The sequence below is a fragment of the Camellia sinensis genome, chromosome 11 (genome assembly GCF_055761805.1).
Source record: "Camellia sinensis isolate YWXY chromosome 11, ASM5576180v1, whole genome shotgun sequence".
NCBI classification, from domain to species: domain Eukaryota; kingdom Viridiplantae; phylum Streptophyta; class Magnoliopsida; order Ericales; family Theaceae; genus Camellia; species Camellia sinensis.
Window position 1 is genome coordinate 108,619,166 of NC_138971.1, and position 13,280 is coordinate 108,632,445.

Consider the following 13,280-nt stretch of genomic DNA (forward strand, 5'->3'; position numbering starts at 1 on the left):
AGCGGATGGAAAGGTGAAATACTTTGGAATTGAATGTACTCGAGCGCAGAAGAGGACAAAAAGATCAGAAGTAAAACCCCTGAAACCATCGTTGTCATCAAAAATTGATTGTAAAGCTAAAGTAAGAGCGACTTTACAACCGGATGGAAGATAAAAGTTAACTACAGTTGTGCTTGAGCATGCGCATGATTTAATTCCTAGCGACTCACGTCATTTTCCAATGAATAAGAGGATTCGTACTCCTGTGAAGAGAAGATTAGAAATAAACGATGAAGCCGGAATAGGGGTATCTAGGAAATTTCATTCTATAGTTGTTGAAGCGGGGGGATATGAGGCATTAACATTTGATGAACGAGATGCAAGGAACCACATTCAAAATGCTAGAAGATTGAGGCTTGGGGTAGGAGACGCCGAATCAGTTGCATTCTATTTTCATAGGATACAACAAGAAAATTCAAACTTCTATTCTACAATTCACTTTGATGTAGATGGTCGCATACGAAACTTGTTTTGGGCGGACACAAGGAGTAGGGCGGCTTATAAAGCATTTGGGGATGTTGTCTCATTTAACACCACCTATCTCACAAACAAGTATGATATGCCGTTTGCTCCGTTTGTAGGAGTTAATCACCATGGACAGTTAATCTTGTTTGGTTGTGGGCTATTATCTAATGAGAACACGAACACATTTGTTTGGCTATTCAAAGAATGGTTAAATTGCATGTCAGCCACTCCTTCAAAAGCTATTATAACTGACCAGTGCAGAGCCATGCAAAATGCCATACAAATTGTCTTCCCACAGGCTCGACATCGTTGGTGTTTATGGTATGTAATGAAGAAAATACCTGAGAAATTGAGAGGATATTCCCAATATGAAGCCATCAAATTTGCTTTACAAAATGCAGTTTATGATTCTTTCAGAAAAGATGAATTTGATGAGGAATGACAAATGATGATTGAAAAGTTTAGCCTTCATGACAACGAGTGGTTGGGGGTATTATATGGTGAGCGACATAGGTGGATTCCTGCCTATGTGAAAGATATATTTTGGGTTGGCATGTCAACTACACAGCGAAGTGAGAGCATGAATGCATTTTTTGATGGCTGTGTAAACTCAAAGACTACTTTAAAGCAATTTGTTGAACAGTACGACAATGCATTGATAAGTAAGGTGGAGAAGGAGACCAAAGCAGACTTTAAATCTCGAAACAAATTGTATGATTGCTTAACTGTGTATGAGTTTGAGGAGCAATTTCATGCTACCTACGCAAATGCGAAATTTAAAGAAGTTCAAGTAGAATTGAAGCGACTACTGTATTGTCGACTCTTGTGAACGAGGAGGGATCCGTTTGTACCTATCATGTGAAGGAAGCTATGCTTGTGGGTGACAAAATGAAGAAAGTTGAATTTGTTGTATACTTTAATTCAACTGAATCTGAAATGCAATGTGTGTGTCGGTGGTTTGAGTTTAGGGGGATCATGTGTAATAACCCGATCCTCGTATACAAATCTGATATATTTTCAGTCCCTATTTTGAGATTTCAAATGCTTACTGTAGACGTCTCCGAACGCCCCCGGGAGGAACGAGTCCCCCCCCGTTCCGTTCGATATTGGGGTTACTACAGCTCAGGACTCTCAAATTGTCACGGTTCGTAATCTGAACCAAAGAGTCCAAATCCGGCAAATTGTCTTGAGAAAACAGATTTTGAAAGAAGTGCCAAACATGGACTGCTTTGCCAGATACAGAGTCGCCACCTAAATATTTTATTTTGAAAAATTTAGGAAACCCTGACTCATTGCCTAAGGCCACGTGTCCGTCATCACCAAAGTTGCCTCGGCTCGGGAACTTGGGTACGATTGGGGAAGGTCACTTCGTGAGCACCCCTGCTCGCCCGATCAAAGTTCGGCCCCTACTAACCATGATATCTATTTTTGAAAACATTATGTGTTCTTATTCCGGTTATTAGCCTAGATTTACTATGTGTTGCGCACAGCATACAAGTATAGACTGGATCGCCTGAATTGGAACAAAACATTTCATGTTTGTTTGTTTGAAAATGGTTTGATGGTGCTACTCGCAAGTAGGCTAAGACGTGAATTTGCCACCCTCGGGTGGGCTTAGAAAACATGATTTTGCCACTATCTAGTGGGCTTAAAACACACATTTGATGAATTATTCCAATCCAAATAACCCAACCTTCACCCACAGGCATTCAGGCAGTTATATCACATAAACATATAGCCTCGTGGTAAGCAAGCTATCATGGCAGTTACTCACACGCATGCAAGGATGCTAAAGCATAAAAACTTACCGAGTACTCCAAGCCAAAACAGAAGCTCATTAGAAATCCATGCATGATCCTAATTATACAGAAATGCCTAATGCAACACATGCAAAAATGCAACTATAGCAGGCTCGGCTATTCTAAACATGGCATATGAAATGCTATAGCTAACATGTATTCAATTTGGAATTGAAAATACAATGCAGTTAGTATGATGCGCCGAGCCCGATGCATGCAATACAGATGAATGAATGCAAACATGCTATCATATTGTATGCTAATTAAAACATGCCCTAATCTAACCATCATAAGCGGGTAAATAAAAGGGAGAAAGACGTGGGGTTGGAAGACATACAACACACACACGCACACTTATTACAGTTGTGCCCTCGCGCAGAGGGTCTGAATAAATAGTACAGTCCAAATAATACAGTCCAAATAATACAGTCCAAATATATACAAATTCCTAATTAATTTACAAATTAACTAAGAAAAATAATAAACTGGCATGCAAGCCAGGGACTGCCTTGACTCTTCTTCAGATGATGGATGATGCATGTCTGGGCTGCCTCGCGCGAAAATCCACTAGGATGCCCCAATTAGCCTCTGTTTTGCAATTTATTCTTGGAAAGCGCACCGAGCCCCGGAAGACTGTTGATTCTTGATTTGCTGCAACAGAGAGCAGAAAAGGGGCATAGCAATGTATTTTCACAAATGTATGCATGCCTCGATCCTCGTGCCACCAATCACGCATATCAATGCATGATGGCCGAGGAGTCGATTTGCAAGACTCAATATGAAATGAATGCACACATAAACACAACAAGACCTAACTCTATCATGGATAATCCGGAGTGTCGGCGACCAGGAATTGAGATACGTTCCGTCACTCGGAGTACGAAACGTACCTCGTTTTCCGTGCTCGGGCTAACTCCTATCCCAAGCACAATGCAATATGCATGACGTGCATGAATGCAACTAATATACAACCTAGCATGCACAATTCTATGAAATCGCATACACGATGCACGAGGTAACATGGCATACACAATGCGCTAACATACAACCTAGCATACGCAATGCTATGAAATGAAATGGCATACACAATGCACGATGGACTTACACCAACATGAGTGGACCTCAGCCACACTCACATAGGAGGCCATGAGATGAAAATGAGACACTCGAGATGCGTGCCCGCATGCACGCAAACCGAGGACCGATCCTAAGGCACAAAATGCCACTCTAACAAGACATGGCAAGGCATGGAATATGGCATACAAGCATGCAAATTTCAACGCTAAAATATGACCCAAAACAGTCCCGAATCATAGAAACATGGCACCCGATGCATGAAATGGGACCCGAAATGCAAAACTAGGCATGCGCAGTGGCCTATAGCTATACAAAACATGCACTATTTGATCATGAAATGTGAAGACAGATTCAAGGCAGCCCCAAAAAAAGCATGTTTACAGTTTTAAGGAAGGCCAAACAATGAACACAAATAGGGCTAAACCAATATGCAAAAATGGCCCTAAATGTGAGATAAAGAAGCAAGTCACAGCTTCTGACCCCAAACAAGAGAGGACCCTTCAACAAAGGTGAAGAGGGGCCAAAAACATGATATTTTCCAGTTGGTGTCCAAACCCAAAACAGTGTACAAGAATGCTCAAAATGCTATGCAAAATAAGGCCAAAAAGAGAGTTATAACACAAAGTATAGAAAGAATGCCTCAAAAAGTGAAAGACCCTGAATGAAACATGAATATGGGGTCAAAATAAGGTCATTTTTAGTTCGGACCAGAGCCCAAAAACAGAAGCATAAGAGGCTAACAAATCATGCAAAAATGGAGCCAAAAGAGAGATATAAAGGCAAGTGGAAAATGGAAGCCACAAACAGTGAAAGACCCTTAATGAAAAATTAAGAGGGGGTCAAAATAAGGTCATTTTTAGTTCAGACTAGAGCCCAAAAATAGAAGCATAAGAGGCTAACAAATCATGCAAAAATGGAGCCAAAAGAGAGATATAAAGGTAAGTGGCAAATGGAAGCCACAAACAGTGATGAGCCCTTCAACAATATTGAATAAGGGCTCAAAATAAGGTTCTTTACAGTTTATGACATACCTCAAAACAATTTATACATAGGCCAAAAATACTACACAAGAAAATTGTATACAAGGGAGCTAATGAAGCAAGTGCAACAAGGAGGCCTCAAACAGTGAGAGGCCCTTAAACAAACATGAAAAATAGCTCAAAATAAGCCTAGTTTCAGTTGGGGTCGGAGCCCAAAACAGCAAGAAAGTATGGCTAATGTATTGAACAAAATAAAGCACAAAAAAGGATAATAGGGACTCACCCTTGAAGACTAGTCTTTGGCACCCTTTTGGACCAAGATGCAGCACTCCTAGGCTCTGAAGAACAACCTCCAGCTGTTGGAATGGAGGATGGAAGGGTGGGGCTATGGGTTGGTGAAGAAATGGGTGTAGGACTTGAGAGTTTGTAGCTTGGAAATATAGAGAAAGAGAGATACAAGGCAAGAGGCTTGGGGGGAATTTTTGTAACCCTAATAACAGAACTGGAGCTGCTGTTATATAGACAAAAGAGGGGGGAAAAGGGGGGAAAAATGGAGGGAAAACAATCCAAGTTTCCCTCCAAAAAAGCACCCCCCCGGATACACAATCTGGGGGGAAAAGAGATGCATATTTGGAATGTGCCTGCAGCAAGGAGCATGGCCGGCCGGTTATTGAGGTTGCAGGTGGCCGGCCGGCTACCTCCCATGGCCGGCCGGCCAAGGGTCAAAAGGTTCAATGAGAATTAGTGGCCGGCCATACCAAAAGGTAGCCTCTCAGGTGTGCACAACACAATTATGTGGTCAAAAGCTGGAGATAGTGGACCAGGAGGGAGAACAACCCACTTTTCAAAGGGGTTCAAAAGGTTCAAAAGCAATTACTGGCCAGCCACCAACCCAGATGTGTACATCACAAATATGGGGTTTAGGGTGCAAGAAAATGGCCCAAGGGTGGTCAACATTGGCTTTGAAGTGAGGAAAAACGGGCGACGGAGGGCGATGAAGGGATAAAGTTAGCTGACAGAACAATTACTGGCCTCCCACCCTTCTACGGCCCTCTTACCAATGAAACAGAGGTCCCTGCAAAAAAATGAACCAAAACCGATGCAAAATGAAGGTTCGGGGGCCGAAACGCGCAGCCCGAGGCCCCGAAAACTGACTGTTAGGTACCGGAAGTGGTGTCCGACCACGAAGTTGGTCTCTCGGACCACAGTGTCCCTCAAAAGGGAGTAAATAAGATACATGCCAAAAACTGGAGCAAACGGAGGTGGTTAAGCGGTCTCGAACCAAGGCACACGGCCAACGGCTCCGAAAAATCGGAAACCGAACTCCAAACGGGCAAAACGGCCTACGACCACGAAACGTAGCCTACAGCCACTGAGAGATGATCTACGAGACCTCTCCCTCCCTTCGGGAAGAGAAAACAGAGAAAACGGAGCCTGGTTCGCAAACCGAGGCAAAGCACAAAAGAGTCCGGAAGTCTGGAGGCAAGGCTCGCAACCGAGACTCTGAAACTTCTGAACGAGCACAATATGCAATATCACCGAGCGCTCAACTGGTGACGTCTGAGTCTCAAGGTCGGTCAAAAATGGGGTGTCTATAGTTGCCCCTCTTTGACAGAACTCGAAAGTCATAAGTGATGGGAGTGAATGTCAAAGCCTAGAGACGACCCATTTTTGACAAGGCCGAAGACTTAAACAAACAGGCGTGATAAACAGAGATGTGCCCGCAGGCAGGGGCAAAATGCAACTGATAATGCAAGAAGCCGAAGGTAATTCAATGATCGTGTAAATGCAGCAAGCTGTAATGAAGCAAGTATTCGCAAATAGATGCAACAGTTTTAAGCGAGAATGTAAAGCAACAACTATATTTCATGCAGTTAAGAATGCAGAGAATTATTCAATTCTCGTCGCGTCTCACACGGAGAAGATACGATACCTGTGCGATTCGTCTGGTCGCACCAGCCTCAAATGAACCGTACATATAATATCGTGCCTGCAAAAGAAACTCAACAAGCACAACATATCTAACAGCATACGTTCAATGTGATATCGAATGCAGACAATCATGGTGTTGATAAAAAAGTGCATCGCAATGCGGGAAGAAACGCGCGTTTCGGCGAGGGTGACTCGATCGCGGCCTCCGGTCCACCTCCCGAAGAGGTTACAACATGTTCAAAAGGATATACCTCACTTTCGATGAGTAAACGGTGAGAGATGCATCGGAAGTTGAAGCTGAAGTTCCGGCGGAGCGATTTTGCGACAGAAAGTGCACTTCTCTTGTACTTTTTCAGGTCTCGGGGACTCCAATCCTCCTCAAAATTTGCAGGGACCTTGGAGGGCATGTGGGGAACACCACCGGCCAGTTTTATTGGGAGAGGGAGACCACTGGCCATTTTTTGAAAAGGAAATGGCCGGCCTGCCAGAAAAAGTGGCCGGCCGGCCACTTTGCCAAATCCGGGGGTAGTTTTGTCTTTTTGGCCTCTTTTCTTTAAATACATCCATCCAAACATTTCGGGCTCATAAGTGCAGCTCCGAAATCTTCTTCTCTAGCTTCCCAAACCATTTTCTTCCACAGATTTGTGCCTTATACGCGTTTTCCAACGTCCCATGCAAGTTGTTTTCGCGAAATCTTTCAGTTTTAAGCACTTTGAACCGATTAAATTTTGGTTTCGGGGTTTCTTTTCTCATTTTCGCCACTTGAGGTGAGTTTGTCTCAATATTTGGAAGATTTTCTCGGGAGTTGACTTTTGTTGACTTTTTCATTTCTCGAGAGTTGACTTTTGTTGACTTTTTCCAATTTTGCCTCATTTTTGCCCCTTTTGCAGATTTCTTGAAATGGCGGGTCAATTTCCTCACGGCGGAGGTTCTCCAGGTGCCGGAGGCGAGCCTGACATCATGTCCTTGCCTCCGAGGGTTCGCCCCTTCATCCCCGAGAGGTATGACCCACCAGTACACGTTCTCCCGCGGGCTGTTTTCCATCATTTCACCGATTTTGACGAGCGAGCACCCGGGGATCTCCTTCTGCGGGAGCCAGAGTATCATCTCTCCTATGAGGCACGAGAGGTATTTACTTCATTCCTACCTTTGCTGTAACGTATTATGAATTTTTCTTGCATTCTGTTTGCGCTCTGAACACACGGTCCAATCACTTGAATTCCTAAACACTCAGCCCATAAATTGATTGTGAACACACGGCACACATCGGTTGAGGGTTGAACACGCAGCCCAACACACTGATTTTCTGAACACACAGCCCAAATTGAAGGTGAACACACAGCACACACTAATTGAGAGTTGAACACGCAGCCCAAACACTGATTTTCTGAACACACAGCCCAAATTGATGGTGAACACGCAGCACACACTAATTGAGAGCTGAACACGCAACCCAAACACTGATTTTCTGAACACACAGCCCAAATTGATTTTCTGAACACACAGCCCAGACTGATTGAGATTTGAACACGCTGCCCAAATTGATTTTCTGAACACACAGCCCAAATTGATTTTCTGAACACACAGCCCAGACTGATTGAGATTTGAACACGCAACCCAAATTGATTTTCCGAACACACAGCCCAAATTGATGGTGAACACGCAGCACACACTAATTGAGATTTGAACACGCAGCCCAAACACTGATTTTCTGAACACACAGCCCAAATTGATTTTCTGAACACACAGCCCAAATTGATGGTGAACACGCAGCACACACTAATTGAAAGTTAAACACGCAGCCCAAACACTGATTTTCTGAACACACAGCCCAAATTGATTTTCTGAACACACAGCCCAGATTGATTGAGATTTGAACACACAGCCCAAATTGATTTTCTGAACACACAGCTCAAATTGATTTTCTGAACACACAGCCCAGACTGATTGAGATTTGAACACACAGCCCAAATTGATTTTCTGAACACACAGCCCAAATTGATAGTGAACACGCAGTACACACTAATTGGGAGTTGAACACGTAGCCCAAACACTGATTTTCTAAACACACAACCCAAATTGATTTTCTGAACACACAGCCCAGACTGATTGAGATTTGAACACGCAGCCCAAATTGATTTTCTGAACACACAGCCCAAATTGATTTTCTGAACACACAGCCTAGACTGATTGAGATTTGAACATGCAGCCCAAATTGATTTTCTGAACACACAGCCCAAATTGATTTTCTGAACACACAGCCCAGACTGATTGAGATTTGAACACGTAGCCTAAATTGATTTTCTAAACACATATCCCAAATTGATGGTGAACACGTAGCACACACTAATTGGGAGTTGAACACGTAGCCCAAACACTGATTTTCTGAACACACAGCCCAAATTGATTTTCTGAACACACAGCCCAGACTGATTGAGATTTGAACACGCAGCCCAAATTGATTTTCTGAACACACAACCTTAATTGATTTTCTGAACACACAGCCCAGACTGATTGAGATTTGAATACGCAGCCCAAACACTGATTTTCTGAACACACAGCCCAAATTGATTTTCTGAACACACAGCCCAAATTGATTTTCTGAACACACAGCCCAGACTGATTGAGATTTGAACACGCAGCCCAAATTGATTTTCTGAACACACAGCCCAAATTGATGGTGAACACGCAGCACACACTAATTGAGAGTTGAACACGCAGCCCAAACACTGATTTTCTGAACACACTGTCCAAATTGATTTTCTGAACACACAGCCCAGACTGATTGAGATTTGAACACGCAGCCCAAATTGATTTTCTGAACACACAGCCCAAATTGATTTTCTAAACACACAGCCCAGACTGATTGAGATTTGAACACGCAGCCCAAATTGATTTTCTGAACACATAACCCAATTTGAAGGTGAACACGCAGCCCACTTACTTTACTTTGCACGCAACCTATTCACTTTATTTGCACGCAGCTTATTCATTTCATGCTGAAACATGTGTTCATTCTGAATGCAGGTGACTTCTCGCATTGTGCGGGGGTATGGCTCTACCGCGGCGAGAGACTGGTATGTTGAGCTCCCGGAGGCTGTTCGGGATTTGGTTGACTTAGTGGGGTTCGGGCCCTTCTGCTCTGGGCTATCTCGTTGTCCTGCTAGGAGGACGCTGATGGCCGCCCTGGTGGAGAGATGGTGGGACACCACCAACTCTTTCCATTTCTTTGCCACTGGGGACATGACTATGACCCTTTTTGACTTCGCTGTATTGATCGGCCTTGATGTGGGAGGCTGGGCGATCCCATATGATGAGGACATGGGCCAGTGGGAGGCCGCTTGGATATATCTGCTAGGGGCTCGCCCGCCTGTTGACAAAGCTTCAGGGAGAGTCCGATACACCTGGTTCTCTTCCCATTTCTGGCGGGTGGAGATGGAGCCCGGGACTCCTGAGGAGGCGGCACAGTATGCTCGCGGCTTTTTGATGTTCCTATTCGGGACCACTTTGTTTGCCGACAGAGGGAACACTGTTGGGCTTTATCTGTTGAGTGCCTTGGTGGACCTGTCACAGGTCAGGCGGTATGACTGGGGTGGTGCCGGCTTGGCCACCCTTTATTACTACATGAGCGCGACCTCATGCGGACGGGGGGACTTACTTGGCGGCTATTGGAGAGCCTGAGAGGTACTTTCTGCCCTTTTGATTTACATTTCTGCTCCTCATTATGTGCACATCGCACACACGGCGCACTTTATACTCTGTATCATGCATTTTGCCCTCAACATTTCATATTATGCTTTGTTTTCTACAGTTGTGGGTCTATGTATATTTCCCGACATTGGCCCCGGAGTTGATGGTAGCGGGACCTCTCGTGACCCCGTACTCACTTGTGTTTGAAGGCCAGCACCGGTCAAGACCTCGGGAGTCTCTCCTTTACCTGCGATAGTATTTCGACACGGTGCGCTCATCGGAGGTACTTCAGAACTCTTAGTTCTTTTTGTTTTCATCTTTGATTTGTCCTGTACATCTTCGATTTCTGTTTGGTTTATGCACCTATTATTTGTAGATTACATGGCAGCCCTGGGCACCCTTAGGTGAGGATCTCCGATTCCAGTTTGCCGGAGGGTGGGGTGCCTTCCGGTACAGGCTCCTGTTCGAAGGGCCGGTTGGTAGGGCCTTTTTTCTGGGGGAGCGTTTCTTGCGTCAGGTCTGAGGGTACACTTCTCAGGACCCTTCCTCAGCACCCCCAGTCGATATGCGGATTGCTGATGTGCTCATTTCCCGGGATGTTATTAATGCTATGCTGGGTACTGATGCTTTACTATATCTTGAGGAGGGGGATTACGCCACTTACCGTCACACATACCTGATGCCTCCATTGACGGGAGTTCGCACTCCGATGATGAGGCCTGCTGGTATGCCATCTTCGAGCCAGGCCCGGGCTCGGGCTGCAGACGCCCCTTCCACCAGCAGGGCTGGTACATCTAGAGGTGGGGGTGGATCGGTTCCCCCGATTCCTATGACTTTTCCTCATCCCGGGTGGCCGGACATGCCGACTGAGCTGATGGGGTGGCAGTATGGGACTACCTCTCCGATTCTGATCCCGATAGAGCCTCCGATGCCCGGTCATCGATATGTCAGAGACCCCGACTCGCCACCGGTATGTTTTACAACTTTGATTCATCACTCAGATATTTGGACGTTCATTCCTTTACTGACACCCTTGCCTTTGCATCTGCAGCCCCCTGTTGAGTATCTGGATCAGGTGCTCGAGATGGTAGCCTCACTTGAGGGGATGGTCCTGCGGAGGGAGGCACAGTTGTCTATCATGGGCTTCCAGGTACCCTTTAGTTTTCTGGCATTTATCATACTTCTGATGACATGTTGATTTCTACTACATTGATAGGCTACTTGTGTAGAGCACATCTGACACACACCCCACCTGTACACTGTAGTTTTTGCTTGTATCTGCATCTGATGTACATATTTGGACTGATGTATTTAAATTGAACTCTTTGTTCTCAGATGCCTCCGGTATATGCTCAGCCACAGGTCGGGCCACCTGGGCCTTCTCGGGGAGCTGGGCCATCCAGGCCTTTTCACAGAGCTGGGCCATCCAGGCCTTTCCGAGGAGCTGGGCCATCCAAGCCTTTTCGAGGGGAGGGGTCGTCTCGTAGACGCAGAGTACATATTGTGGAGGAGGAGCCTGGTGAGGATGAGGAGGAGGAGGTTGCAGACCGTCAGTTGGAGACATCTGCTGATAGAGAGGACGGCTCCGGTCTTGGTTCCGGGAGTGGAGGCGAGGCTGAGGGTGATCCCGAGGATGGCGACTCCGATTCAGATGATGGCGATGGCGATGGTGGCGGAGAGTCTATTCCGCAGAAGAGGACGAAGATGGCCTCTTATTACTACTCTTGAGAGCACAGATGCGGCTGTTTCCTGTTTTATTTATCTTTTTGTTAGTAGTTGTAGCACATTGTATATTATCGGGCAGTTTTATTCTTTATAAAACTTGTGCCTTAGTCTGTAAAATGTTGTAACAAGCGAGGCATGTTGGAATGAAATAGCTTTTGAAAAAAGTGTTGTATTTTAAACTCTTAGCATCATATCGCATCATTTTGCACCATAATGAGATTGAATGGAAATGTGCATTGTGCATTTTGCCCAGTCAGGTAGTGAACCAACACAACAACTTAACTTTCTAAAATATAACAAAACCTTAGCAAGTTTACAACTCGATAAGCAAAACACAATAGCGTTGACAACTCAATAAACAAGACTCAAACAAAAATTGCTTAAAATAAAGAGTAACAACTCAAAAACACGAAACACGACAGCTCGACAAACAACTCGATAAGCAAAACGACAACTCGATAAACAAAGCAACAACTCGATAAATAAAACTTAACACAACAAAGTGCACTTCGGACGATCTGGGCAACGGAACGCATCCGAAACAGAGGGAAATAGAGGCCATCAACACATCCGTTGCATGGAAATGCTTGAAACTTTCCTTCGGAGGGTAAAACAGGGCTAAAGACACACATTGGAGCATGGCCGGCCACTTTTGGGAGTCGGCCGGCCAGATTTATTGCAGAGAGAGGGCCACCGGCTAGTTTTGAAACAAGAAACGGCCGGCCTGCCAGAAAAGATGGCCGGCCGGCCACTTAGCTCAGCAACCGTCAAATTTTTGACACTTGTCCCCCTGAATAGTGTCTTTTCCTCTTTAAAAGCCTTAGCTCCGTGTTTTGATTCAATTCATCTTAGTTTTGCACGAAAAATGAAGGCGTTTCTCATTAAAAATCTCACAGCTTGGATCGCTTCTCTAGATGGCTCGGAAAAGTTGAACTTCCGGGGTTTTGGCTTGAATGCACTATTCACGCTGAGCCGCACCCCGCTACATCTCCCTTTCCTCCATGCCGTGACGAGGTTTTGGAACCCAGTGACGTATGTCTTTAGCTTTGGCGGGCAAGAGGTATGTTCAACTTTTGAAGATTTTCAAGTTTTGATGGAGTCTGAGTGTCATGAAAAGATCTTGCCCCAGTTCCGCTTTGGCCACGCCCAAGCTTTAGGGCGGATGTGTGGATTCACCGTGCATGATGCTCGGTCTTTGATCTGTAATGGGGAACTGGATATCCTTGGTTTGATTCATCGCTTTTCTGACGCCGGTGACCGCAGCAACCATTATTGGCAAGGTTTCCGGCAACACGCCCTTTGCTTGTGCCTGCTGTCTCACTTTTTGCTTTCCCCGGGTTTTGGCGGATTTAGCATTCGTCTGATTGAAGTTGCTCAAGGCTTGAAAGAAGGAAAGAGCTGCATCGCCATGACCTTGGCCGAGACGCTGATGGGCTTGGATTCTATCTATCGCCAGGAGACGACTAGATTTGCTGGAAGTCCACTGCTGCTGCAGGTAATGTTTCCCACCCAATCTTACATATGTATTTGCTCACATCACTCGGCCCCCAGGCTCGATTTTTCTTACAAAAAC

The 13,280-nt window shown here is 45.2% G+C and overlaps 1 pseudogene; it reads left to right on the top strand.

Annotated features, from left to right (window-relative positions):
• Positions 1 to 220: 220 nt before the first annotated feature.
• LOC145802547 (protein FAR1-RELATED SEQUENCE 5 pseudogene) lies at positions 221 to 946 on the top strand (annotated as a pseudogene).
• The last annotated feature ends 12,334 nt before the right edge of the window (positions 947 to 13,280 follow it).